The sequence below is a fragment of the Nicotiana tomentosiformis genome, chromosome 5 (genome assembly GCF_000390325.3).
Source record: "Nicotiana tomentosiformis chromosome 5, ASM39032v3, whole genome shotgun sequence".
Taxonomy (NCBI): domain Eukaryota; kingdom Viridiplantae; phylum Streptophyta; class Magnoliopsida; order Solanales; family Solanaceae; genus Nicotiana; species Nicotiana tomentosiformis.
In genome coordinates, this window is record NC_090816.1 from 11,217,960 (window position 1) to 11,232,400 (window position 14,441).

Genomic DNA, 14,441 nt, shown 5'->3' on the forward strand with positions numbered 1-14,441 from the left:
TAAGTAGTCGAAAATCCACTTTTTGGATTATATTCCGACCACTTTGGGATTGTAAGAAAATAGTAGGTCAAAAATTACTCTCACTACTTTAGTTGGAACTTTACGACTATTGTAGTGGGACAATTTTATTTGCCAAATGACCAGAAAACAGTCGTAGATCTTTTACTTCAATTTGTATGTCTTTTGACGAGTTTTATATGTTAAAAAAATAGAAAGTATATAGGGAAGTGATAAATATATGAAATATAATCGAAATAAAGCAAATGATGTAGAAAGTTGGATTATACCAAGCAAACTTCATCTCATTTCACCGCCACTCTTTTTTCCTAGAAATATCACTAAACTTTTAATTACCTCATGTTTGCATTTGATCATTGAAAAAGAAATAAAAATTTGAGGATATGTTTCTATAGCTTTTCTTTGCTACATTTTTAAAGATTTTTATTCTAGCAGCAAGAAGCATATATGAAAAAGGGTATAGCTCGGTGCATGAAGCATCCTGCATTCATTACACAGGGTCCGAAGAAGAATCGCACACTACTAGAAATTGCCAAATTTTCGACCACGAAAATTTTCGGAAATCAGTCGCCGATGGATTTCAAGTGGTTGGAAAAATTATGGTCGCAAAATATTTGTGACGGAATCGGTCGCAAATTTTCGACCATTTTGGTCGCAAACAAGAATTGTGTAGTTGACTGGATGGAATTAAAGCTTGCGACCACTTTGGTCGGTATTTTATTAATATAAATTAATTATATATTTAATTTTCTGATTGATTTGGTCGGTAATTTAATTATTATTTTTTATTTTATTTAAACTTTCTGACCGAATCGGTCAGAAATTAAGAAATTACAAAATAATTAATTAAAATGCTGACCACTTTAGTCTCAAATTTGGGAATTTTTGGGTCCAATTTGCGACCACTTTGGTCGAAAATCAGTCGCAAAATTTGATAAAATACAGCAAAATCCTATTGTATTTTAAGCCACAACCCTTGTCAAATCAAATAACCAATATACAACAGCCAATATCACAAATATTCTACCAATGGAACCTAAAACAACAAGTATCAAACTTGTTCAAACATAATAAAACCATCTATTCTATTACACCACATAAAAATATAAAGCTATCAACCAAAATCACATTACACCAAGACTAAAACGAACAGAGTTTTGTAACAACCAATCAAGTCTAAATATTCTATTACACAATCTAAATTACTACCTATCCTCATCGGTTTCACTCTCCTCATTGTTAGATTCTTCTATTGAATGACGTTGTTTTCCATGGTTTGCCATGAATGTCCGTATCATACTTATTGTTTCTTGAGAATTATTCCATTGTTAAGACAATTTATTGATTTGCGTCCGCATAGTCTCAATTTCTTCAGGTGAAGCAGAAGCACCAGTAAATAATGCGGTTGGACGACTAGATGACGGTTGTACTCCAAGTCCGTAGACTTTACCTTTATTTATTTTTATGAAAAATAAAAAAATATATTTAAATGAGCAAGAGAAGATACATACAACTTGTGCAAAATAATATTAAAACGAAGTCATATCTAAAAAATTACTAAAATATTTTATACCTTTATTTACTCCACCGGCTGCCTGTGTCCATATCGAAGTCATATCTTCGGGCGTTGGTTGAGAGTCGGGCTGAGTTTGTTGCCACTCCTCCATTCTTCTTTGATACCTTTCTTGAAATGTTGTTGACATAACATTATATAAACAAATTAAACTTAACCAAGAATAAAGGTAGTATTGAATTTAGAATCTCACATATGTCTCTGATGCACGCGGTTCGACCCATCTTTCTCTTGTGCCATCCTCCTCCTCCTCCTTCTTCTTCTTCTTCTTCTTCTTCTTCTTCTTCTTCTTCTTCTTCTTATGTACTGATAAGTGGGCATTTTGACTACTTATTAGTGCTTTTTAGCTTTTGTTTTAGTCTAAGAGCATTGAATTATGTTCCCGAAACTAGTAAAATTGTGCAAAATTACAGGAATGTTGGAAGTTGGGCTCCCATGATAAAATCCGACTAAAAAAGAAGCAGTCCAAACACAAGGCAATAAAGGGTACAAAAGCATACAATATGCGGTCCGCAGAAGAAATTGCGGACCGTAGATTTTCATCTGCTGCCGCAAATAAAGAAGGAAAAATTAGTAGACATTTGTGCAAATTACAGACCACACATGAAGTGTGCGGCTGCAAAGCTGGGCTAAGGGTCGAAGATCAGAGAGTATGTAAAAAGACCAAGTCCAGACCCTCAGTGAATTGCAGACCGCACAAGATTTGTGCGACCGCAGAAGATTGCCTTGCGGCCATAATCCTAATATTGCGGACCGCAGAAGAATGCCTTGCGGCCGCAGTTCTAAATCTGCGGACCACAGAAAAAGTTGCCTTGCGGCTGCGGTTCAGAAATGTGCGGCCGCAGAACTCTATCTCCTGCCAGATGAAGAAATCTGCGGACCGCACATGGAATTGTGCGGCCGCAGAATTCAGCCTTGTATAAATTAATGAGTTTCACAAAATTAGATCAAGTTTAAACCTCTGAAATTGCTGTAGCCGTTTTTCTTTGCTATTTTAGGAATTTTTACTTTGCTTTGGTGTATTTACAATAGATTTAATCATTTTTAGTTTCCATTATGAGTTTAATTAGTCTTTCTTCTCTATTTTCTACAAACCCAATTATGAGTAGCTATATTTATACTAGGGTTGTGACCCAACCCTAGTGTGTAAACCTTATGGGTATCTAATTTAGTGCGTGTTTATTATTGGGTGTTTATTATTTAGCTTAGTTCATGCTTTAATTATGGAATTAATGGTTGCAAACATTAGTTCATGCCTATTTGACTTAGTCTCTACTTGAGAAAGGGAGACTTAGTATAAGATAACTTAGCTAACAAGGAATTGGATCAATTGAGAGATTGATTAAACCAATTAAAGGGTTCAACCTAGATATAGTAATAACACGACTTGAAATCTTATCAACTGTTTTGGGTGATACACATTTGGGCTTAAGAAAGCCAATATGGACAAAACCACTCTCTAACCAAGAGGTATTGAGTGGGTAAATTAGAGTTGATAGCTATAATACACCCCAATCAACGAAACAAGCATTAAAGTCTTTATCCCATTAGGCAAACACGTAGGTCATGGTCACAACCCTAGGCTTTTTATCCATTTGGAAAAAGTTTAAAAATAATTTTCTCTAGTCTTCTTCCTTTATTTTGAAATCAATAGAGTAAAATTAGAAACAAAAAACAAATCTTATTGTGGAAGTTAAATCTAGATAATCCAATCACTCACATTAAAATATATACCCCTAAATCCCATTTTAGATCCATATAGATTCGACCCCGACTCTTAGTTGGGTTTCTATTATTGCAAACGACCATTTCATACCTCTTTTAAGGTGTGCTTTGGACGTGATCAATTTTTGGCGCCGTTACCGGGGAGTTAAAACGGTGTTAGCTATATATTTGGGGTGTGTTTTTAGAATATCTTCTTTTCCTTCTGTGTTACTAACTTGTTTGAGAAATTGTAGGTACAACCACGACAAACAATGAGCTCAGAAATATTGCTTTGGGGGATGTGGACATCAAGGATAAGCAAGTTGATGAGGTTCCTCTTGAACCTCAAGCCAATAGAAGAGGCCGAGTGCCTCATGACAATGTCTGTGTTCCACCCCCACCTCCATCACGAGCGGCTCCACACCAGATGTTACCCAATGAAGGATATGCAAGTACAATAGTCCATCCTCGTATTATGGCCGGCAACTTTCAAATCAACAATGTGATGCTCACTTTGCTAGAGCAACGAGGTTTCTTCACCGGTACTCCAAGTCAAAATACATACAAATGTTTGAAGGGGTTTGTGGACACTTCTTGGGGGAGCAAACAAACAAATGTCTCCGAGGATGCATTGAGGCTAAGGCTTTTTCCCTTCTCTCTACGGGAAAATTTTTTAGATTGGTTGGAACGTTTGCCGAACCATTCCATTCACACTTAGGATGAGTCGGCGGAAAAGTTTATTTCTAAGTTCTTCTCTCCGGGGCACATGGCTACACTTCGGGATGAGATTTTAGAATTCAAGCAAGAGCCAAATGAACCACTACACGAGATACGGGAACGCTATAGAACAATGGTTAAGGAATGTCCCAACAACAATATGACAGAGAATATGATTCAACAAACTTTCTATCGTGGGATCAACACAACCAACCAATATGTAGTGAATCAACTTGTCGGTGAGAACTTCATGACTATGCCTTATGCAGAGGCGTGTGAGATTTTAGATGAAATGGCGAAAACATCATCGACATGGCAATCCCGGGCTAATGTTCCACAAGGCGATCCCAATGTGATCCACCTTTACAAAGAGTTGCATGACAATGGGCAAGCCATTGCCGAATTGACTACCACCATGAATCAATTAGAAAAGGCTAAACTTCAACAAGTTCAAAATCCTAAGCAAGTCAATGTCATGGAGGGAGTGAACATGATGGTGAACAAAAGGAGAACCAAGGGTCCACAAGTGCAATATCGAGTGGAAAATTTTGTGCAAGAGGATAGTGGTTTTGATCAAGATGATTCTTACAATGACCAAGAAGAGGAGGTTCAATATGTGAACAACTTTCAAAGGCAACAAAACAACTTCCAAGGCCCAAACCAACAACAATGGCGACCTCAAAATAATCAAGGCAATTGGAATTCTAACAATCAAGGGAAATGTTATAACAACAACAATCAAGGAAATTAGAACGATAATAATCAAGGAAATTGGGGGGGGGGGGGAGGGGTAACAATCAAGGCGGATGGAACCATAATCAAGGCATTCGGGGCTCGGATTTTCAAAGGCCTCTAATGTATCAACAACCGAACAACCCACCTCCTTATCCTTCCCATGGTCCTAGTTCTTCAACCAATGAGATGGGGTATATTGAGAACATGTTCAAGCAAATGATGGAAAATAATGACGATTCGGACGTCCAACTTGCCTCACACAACACATCGATCCGCAACTTAGAAGTTCAATGGGGCAAATCTCTCAAGCTCTAAATTCTCGTCCTAATGGGGTACTACCAAGTGACACGGTGGTAAATCCAAAGGGTGGAAACAACACAGAGCATGCCATGGTCGTTACTACAAGAAGTAGAAGAGGTAGGAATGCATCCACCTCATATCAAAAGCAACTTGTGGACGATGAGCAAGTGGAACAAGAAGAAGAAATTCTGAACAATGTGGTGCAAGCAAATGATGAAGTTCAGATTGATATTGATGATATTGTGGAAGAGACTTAAGAGGAGGTGAACCCGTCTAGGGATCACATCATTGACATATCGTAGCCGGTAGTGCAAAAGGCTAAGGCACCATTGCCTAAGCCTCCACCTCCATACCCTCAAATATTTGCCAAACAAAATGGCGAGAATCAATTCAAAAGGTTCATTCAAATGATGAAACGTCTCTCAATCAATGTGCCATTAGTTGAAGCTTTGGAACAAATGCTTGGTTATACAAAGTTTATGAAGGATCTTGTGACAAAGAAGAGGTCAATGAATTTTGAAACTATCAAAGTCACTCATCAAGTGAGTGCAATTGTGCATTCAACGGCTCCTAAGTTGGAAGATCCTGGTGCTTTCACGATTCCTTGTACAATTAGAAGTGCCGAGTTTGCTAAAGCTCTTTGTGATCTTGGGGCAAGTATCAATTTGATGCCCTATTCGGTTTTTAAGACCTTGGAAATTAGGCAACCAAGACCCACCTCTATGAGATTGCAAATGGCCGATCGTACCATGAAGAGACCTTTGGGAGTGATTGAAGATGTCTTGGTTTGTGTTAATAAATTCATTCTTCCGGCGAATTTTGTCATTCTAGATTGTGAAGTTGATTATGAGGTGCTGATTATTCTTGGAAGACCTTTCCTTTTTATGGGGAAGACTCTTTGTGATATTGAAGACGGAGAACTCACTTTCTGGGTGGGTGATGAAAAAGTGATATTCCATGTGTGCAAATCCATGCGGCAGCCAAATAGCAACGAGGTGTGTTCTTTTGTGGACTTGGTAACCGATGTTATTGTTGATGATACAAGTGCCACGATCAATGTTGGTGATATATTGGAGGACGTCTTGCTTAACTTTGATGATGAAGAGATGGATGTCTTCATGGAATATGTGAACTCTTTGCAAGGAATGAGGTCGTACAATTATGCACCCCGAAAACTATCTTTGGATCTTGAAAATAGGACAACTCCTCCTACAAAGCCTTCTATTGAAGAGCCTCCTACCTTGGAGTTGAAGCCATTGCCTCCACATCTTTAGTATGAATTTCTTGGCCTTGTTATACTTTACCTGTTATTCTTTCCTTTTGTTTGACTAACATGCAGGTAGATTCTACATTGGCGGTGCTACATAAGAGGAAGAAGGCTATTGGGTCATTGGCGGATATTCGGGGGATAAGCCCCGCATTTTGCATGCATAAGATCAACTAGGAGGAAGGCGCCAAACCATCTATTGAATATCAAAGGAGACTCAATGAGGCGATGCAAGAAGTTGTCAAAAAGGAGATTATCAAGTGGTTGGATGCCGGGGTTGTCTACCCCATTTTCGATACTTCGTGGACTTCTCTGATTCAATGTGTTTCGAAGAAGGGGGGCATGACGGTGGTCACCAATGACAAGAATGAGTTTATTCCTACAAGAACTGAGACCGGTTGGAGAGTGTGTATGGACTATCGCAAGCTTAACAAAGTAATAAGGAAGGATCGTTTCCCAATTCCTTTCTTAGATCAAATGCTTGATAGATTGGCCAACCGTGCTTTTTATTGCTTTCTTGATGAGTATTTGGGCTACAACCAAATCCTTATTACTCCGGAGGACCAAGAGAAAATAAACTCTACATGTCCCTATGGTACTTTCGCCTTCAAGCGGATGCCATTTGGTTTATGCAATGCACTGGTGACTTTTCAAAGGTGTATGATGACTATCTTCACGGACATGGTAGAGGACTACCTTATGGTTTTCATGGATAACTTCTCGGTGTTTGGGGATTATTTTGATGACTGTCTTGCAAATTTAGATAAAGTGTTAGCAAGATGTGAAGAAATGAATTTGTTGCTCAATTGGGAGAAGTGTCATTTCATGGTCGAGATAGGCATTGTCCTTGGCCACAAAATCTCAAAGAATGGAATTCAAGTTGACAAGGCAAATATTGAGTTAATTTCTAAACTTTCACCTCTAACTTCGGTGAAGGGTGTGCAGAATTTCTTAGGCCACGCAGGGTTTTACCGGTGTTTCATCAAAGATTTCTCTAAGGTGGTGAACTCGTTGTGCAAGCTCCTTGAGAAAGATGCTAAGTTTAACTTCAATGATGACTGCATGAGAGATTTTGAATTGTTAAAGTTCAAGTTGACAACTACTCCCATCATCACCACTCCAAATTAGAGTTTCCTATTTGAACTTATGTGTGATGCAAGTGACGTAGCAGTTGGGGCTATTTTAGGGTAATGGATCAACAAGATTTTTCATCCGGTCTACTATGCTAGTAATACCATGAATGGTGCCCAAGTCAACTATATCGTTATGGAGAAAGATCTCCTTTCCATTGTGTTTGCAATTGAGAAGTTCCGCCGTACTTGATGGGTGAGAAAGTTATTGTCCACACGGATCATGCGGCACTTCGTTATCTTATGAGCAAGAAATATTCCAAAGCTCAGTTGATTAGATGTGTGCTTTTATTTCAAGAGTTTGATATTGACATCCAAGATAGAAAAGGGAGTAAAAATCAAGTGGCGGACCCCTTGTCTCGTTTGGAGGAGGAGGGGAGGCCATATGATGGCATTGAAATCAATGACTCATTTCCCGATGAGCAACTCTTGGCCATTTCAATGAAGGAGGTTCCATGGTTCGCGGATCTAGCAAATTTCCTTGTGTATGGTATCATCCCGGATGAGTTCTCTTCAAACCAAAAGAAGAAGCTCAAACGTGATTGTCAAGATTATTATTGGGATGAACCATATCTTTTTCCGGATTTGTACGGATGGGGTGATTAGAAGATGTGTACCGGAAGAAGAGCAATATGAAATTTTTGGGGTTTGTCATTCTTTGCCATATGGTGGTCATCATGGTGGAGCAAGAATGGCGGCAAAAGGGCTAAGTTGCGGTTTCTATTGGCCCACTCTTTACAAAGATGCTAGTGAGCTAGTGAAAAGATGTGATGAATGTCAACGGGCCGGTGGAATGTCGAAGAAAAATGAAATGCCACTCACTACCATTTTGGAGATTGATATTTTTGATGTGTGAGGTATTGACTTGATGGGTCTTTTTGTGAGTTCTTGTGGAAACACCTATATCTTGGTCGCGGTGGATTATGTGTCCAAATGGATGGATGCCGTTGCTCTACCCAACAATGAAGCGAGAAGTGTGGTGGAGTTCTTGAAGAAGAATATTTTCACAAGGTTTGATACTCCGCAGGTTATTATAAGCGATGGGGGTCACGTTTTTGCAACAAGTCTTTCGACACTTTACTTAGCAAGTATGATGTTACTCATAAAGTCACTACTCCCTATCATCCACAAGCTAGTGTTCAAGTGGAAGTCTCCAACCGGTAGATAAAGAGTATTTTGTCCAAAACAATGGATGCTAACCGGACGGATTGGTTCAAGAAGCTTGATGATGCATTATGGGCTTATTGGACGGATTACAAAACACCTATCGGAATGTCGCCATACCAGTTGGTGTTCGGCAAAGCTTGTCATCTTCCGGTGGAACTAGAGCACAAGGCCATGTGGGCTCTAAAGAAGTTGAATCTTGATTGGGATGTATCCGCTAACTTGAGGGTCGCACATTTGAATGAATTGGTTGAGTTCTGATACCATGCTTATGCAAGTTCGTCCTTGTACAAAGAAAAGATGAAATATTTTCATGATAAATACATTTGGAACAAAGAGTTCAAGGTAGGGGAGCTTGTGTTGTTGTTTAACTCAAGGTTGAGAATGTTTCCCGGGAAGTTAAAGTCTAAATGGAGTGGTCCTTTTGAAATTGTGGGTGTGACACCTTTTGGTGCATTGGACTTGAAGAACAAAAATAATGAGATATTCCGAGTCAATGGTCACCGGGTGAAGCACTACTTGGGAAAAGTTGGAGATGGCCACGTTGTGGCAGTCATTCATTTTAATTGATGGTATTCTACGTCATGCTGCGACGTTAAATCAAGCCCTTCTTGGGAGGCAACCCATGTTTCTTTTTCTTTTCTTTTCTTCTTTTGCATTTAGGTATTATTTTTGTGCTAACTTGATTTGAAGTGTGCTACAGGGATGAGTGTGCCTTACAGGAATGGTGGACAAAAATCTAGCTAAGTGTTGCAAGATTTGCGGATCGCAGTTGAATTATGCAAACCACTCATCTATAGTTGTTGCAGCAAAAGTGCTTTGTGGCCTCACAATTATCTTGCGAACCACACAAGTGGAAGTTGGAATATACCAACTCTCTGAAGTTGGTCTGTCAGAAAAAAGGTCGATTTGCGGCCGCACCAGGAAATTTGCGCCCGCATCAAGGAATCTACTGCCACACACACAATTCTGCGGACCGTAATCAAAAGTCAACTTAAGCTCCTAGGTAACAGAGTGCATACCATAACTCAAATTGTGTGGCCGCACTCGCCCCTCTTTCCCTTAAGAACATCAACAATATAAATAGAGGGCTAGGGCTACTGTTACACTTTTCCCTCCCTGAGCACAAAAATTTGCACTATATTGAAATCTCTTGGTAAATCATCTGCCCACACACCCAACAATTGTGATCACTCATCCCTTGCACTCATTCACATCTGGTATGCTTAAATACCTTGTTAGAATTTTTCATTTTTTAGTTTAAATTGTAGTTTTAAAGTGATTTTAGGCCATTTATCAGTAGAACTCAATTGTACAACCATGTGGGGGTAAATCTATTATAGGTTAACTAATACTTGCTTATTGGGGACTGGGCCAATGTGTACTCATGCTTTTATGTTGTTGCCATGTCAAAATTTTCACAAAAACAGCAAAACCTAGTTAATCATACTGGACTGTTCGTATTCTTTGAATTCTGCGGCCGCAAGAAAATTGTGCGGACCGCAGAATTTCTATTGCGGCTGCAAAATAATCATTGTACTGTTATCATAGAGTCCACAAATTTGTGACTTAAATGTGCGGCCGCAAGACAAATTGTGCGAACCACAGAAAACATACTACGACCGCACGTCAGCCAATTTTCTGTCATTAGAGAGTCGGCATATTTTGAGTCTCTTAGTTGTGGCCACAATTGAAATTGTGCAGACCGCACTTCACTTCTGTGGCCACAATGCTAAATTCGGCAGTCTGCGAGGCTTCATCTGTGGCTGCAAGAAAATTGTGCGTACCACAGATCCTTCCCTTTAAGGACATTGTGTATGTGACCCACATTATGTTTTATGGTGTTTTCTTGTATATCTCCTATGTCTGATTGAACATTGAATTGCAACTAACAACTGGATCTATTTGATACAGATAATGGTTAGATCTAGAGGCAAAGGTGACACTTCTAAAGGGAGGGGTGAACCTTCTCGGGGACGAGGCAAGAGAGCCTTACCTAGTGCCCAACAACGAGAAATCAGAAAAAGACAACAACCGGTAGAGGGAGAGGTGCAGATCTATCTGAGACGAGTTCATACGCCCCATCTAGGGACGTATCAGAGGACAACTCAGCCTCTGTTCAGGATCAACCGGCAGTGCAATCCAGGCCGTCAGGGAGATTTCAACTGAGCGTTTGAAAAGTGCTAGTCAGGCTTTTGAACCATCCATTACACTTGTCCTTGAGGCACCATATACATTAGTTCAGGACATACCCGATGATGGTAGAGGGGGAGATGCTACAACTGCTGGGATTGAAAGAACAAAGAAGAAAGTGGTTTGGGAGGACCGATTCGTCAGCCTAGCAGCTTTCACTAGTTTTCGCACATGGTGGCCGGCGAGGTCGCTAACACTTGAGCGACAGTCTTACTCACAGATTTAGAAAGGTACAACTCGGCTGTGTTGAGGCAGTTTAGATAACGCAAAGAGTGGATGTGGTTTACCCAGAGTGTGGTGGATGCTAAGGAATACCTTGTCCGGGAATTCTATGCCAATGTGGTGCATATCAAAAAGGGGACAAAGGTGACAAAAGTGTGAAACCTCAAAGTGCGATTTGACCAGCACACACTGAACCCATACTTGGAAAAGTGTGCACTTGGGGATGCAGCTCGTCCTTGGTTAGCGAAGATTCTAGGTGCACCAGGACCACTACCACCATGGATCACCGCTCCTATCCACCGGAGCACATTGAGCTTCCAAGAAAAAGGGTGGCAATCATTTGTCTATAGCAGACTGGACCCGAGTCAAAATGAGACTCACTTGCCGATTCCTTGGGTAGTCTTAGTTGCCTCTATTATGGACGGGTACCCTATCAATGTGGGTGCCGTGATGTCGGCCAGCATCTCAGTAATCGCCCGATAGGTTGACTCTTCCTACCCGTACCCCAAAACCATAACAGAGTATCTTACAGATGTAGAGGTGGAACCAAAGGATTTTGATACAAAGGTGAGGCTGAAGAAGCCTTTCTCATGGTACTCACTTATGGATGCAAACAACCCGAAGAGAAAAGGTTAGCCGTCTACCACCACAGGCCAGTCTGATGAGCCAACTGTGGTAGTTGCGGAGGGAGTTGATGTCCCATCTACTTCAGCCGAGCCTTCCTCCAGTGCCTCAGCTATGCCTTCACCATCATCCATAGCCCCTTCTGCAGCTCCTGCCACAGTTTCCACTTTGGCTTTGAAGACAGTGCCCGTGCTTACTACTCCACTTTCTGCGCTGCGAGTCTCCCAAACATTGACGAGCCTGGAGAAGTGGATGCAGAGAGGAAGTGGAAAGCTGTCTGACTTATCCAGTGCTATTGCAGCATACTCTACTGTTCAGGAACCTCAGTCCCCCCCCGACAGTTGAGGAGACATTGAAAATCCTAGAGAACTAGAACACCATCATAGGTACCTTGATATAGCACGGGTCAGTGATCGAAGAGCTGGGCAAATAAGTAAATAAGATGAGAAAGTCCTAGGCCAATAAGAAGTCAGTGGACAAGCTCCGGATGTAGATGACCAAGCTTGCTGCAGCTGGAGATATCCCTTTTGACATTTGATCGACCCACACCCTTCTGACCCAGATCTTGCAGCACCGGTGGCACCAGCTGGCCTATCTGAGGAGCCAGACTCTGCTGCCGATACTACCGAGGTAGTGCATCAGATGTTCACCAACCCAGTCATTCCCAGAGTTGAGGATGATCAGATCCAGGTGGATGAGACTAAGGGCGGTGACATTGCTGTGGACACAGAGATGTCTAAGGAGCTCTAGGGAGTTTTTATTCACTCTTTCCCCTCTTTTACTCTTATTTTGTTAAGCATTGGAGAAAATGATTATTTTTATTAGGGCGGGGGGGGGGGGAGTTTATTTGATTTTATTTGGTACATTCTGAGACCATTGGCCTGTAATAACTTGATATTATTTTCTTTCTCTTTCGTATTTTATATATATTCTCCTTTTCTCTCATTATGTATGTGAGCACCTAATTTTTTACCATGCTTATATTTTTCCCACTCATCTCACCAATACCTCACTTCTCACTCCACTTTCCTACTCATTCCCCACTCTTTGTCCCCCACACTTTGTTCCCACTCCACTTTCCTTTGTCCCCCATGCTTGTCCCTCACTCACAACCCCCCACATGTCCCTCCTAGAAAAGAAGATGGATGCCCCTCATTTTGGGCGGACCCTAGCAGCCCTCCACTTTCTTTCTACATAGAAGACGTCTCCTTCCTCACAATAGAGAAGAACGAAAATCCTCTCCAAAAATCAAGCCGCCATACCTCTCTTTCTTCTCTCATCTCACTCACTTTCTGACCTTTATACACCTCTCACCCACACAGTGTGATTGACGGCTGAAACCTTGGTTTTACTACTGATTTTGCTGCTGGGATTTTAGCTTAAACCAGACTCTACTCTTATTTGGATTATCCTTTAGTGTTTTCCTATTCATCTAGGTCAGTACCAAGTTCCCTATGTTATATTTTTATCGAATGAGCAAATGTTGTTATTCTTGATTGTTTTATGAGTATTTTTTCGCTGCTCTCTTAATGGGTTAGTTTAAATGTGTTTTTTTCACCTTAATCTGGGCGGAAACAGTGAAGTAGATCACTCGTATGGGTCAATTTGATATCTATGGTCATTCAAGAATGTGGCATTAGTTGTTAAACCTTTTCTTTAGTCTTGAACAAAATTGAAGTTTTGTTTAAATCATGCAGACTTGGCAGTTATTCAAACAGTGGTTTTACTATAGTGTTGTGTGTGAAATATGTGGATTTGTATTAATTTTGGAATGCAATAGAGCTGTTATTACTGACTATATGACTGTGATTTGCAAATTTGACTACTAGTTGGTCAGATCAGTGAACTCTAAGGCTAAATGGTGAATTTGATCAGAGTCATTGGTGGATGGAAGTTAAGCTTAAGATCGATCATATCCTGTTTAAGTTTAGACATTATTATGAACAACTCATGTATATATTCAAAAAAAAAAAGAATTTATGCACATTACCATTATTGAGAACCGTTATTGAAATGGCTAGAATTGTAAATGTTAGAGTTCAGTCAGCCTTTTTTTTGAAGTTGAATGTCGATTTTAAAACTAACAATAATAATTTTCTTTTGCTTTGTCATTGATCCCCTACTGTTGCTCGCTATTAAGCAGCAACAACCTTGTGAATTCATAGAAGTGGCTATTTGGTGAAGATCTTGCAATTTTCTTTGCTTCTTATTTTATCATGTATTTGATAGACTGTAAAATTGAGTGGATAGGATAAGCATTGCATTCACGTTCTTTTAGAATTTGAACATTTATTTATGAGCCAACAAGGCCAGATATGAGATTAGACTTAATAGAATGCTAAAGTTAAAACATGGAAGCCAATAAATCACAGTTTATTCAAAATTAATTCAAGCCAAGTTGTAGTCAATAAAGAGACCATGCTAGAACCGCGGGACTCGGAGAATCCCTTACACCTTCTCCCCGGTCAACAGAATTCTTTATCCGGACTTTGTTTTTGCAGACCAATAATAAAAGAGTCAAACCTTCCTTTGACTAGGGATTCAAATAAAAGGTGACTTGGAACACCAAAAATTAATTTCAAGTGGCGACTCTGCAAATAAAATAATTCCTACTCAAATTTGTCACTTTAATTGGAGAACTCTTTAACTCACAATCCATAAAACTTATATCTTTCGGGGGTAAAAAGGGGTGTGATAGCTGTGGCGACTCTGGTGGGGACAACCAAAATTCGAGCTTGCACATGTTGACTTTTTATTTGGCTTTATTAATTTTGTATATATTGCGATTTATTTG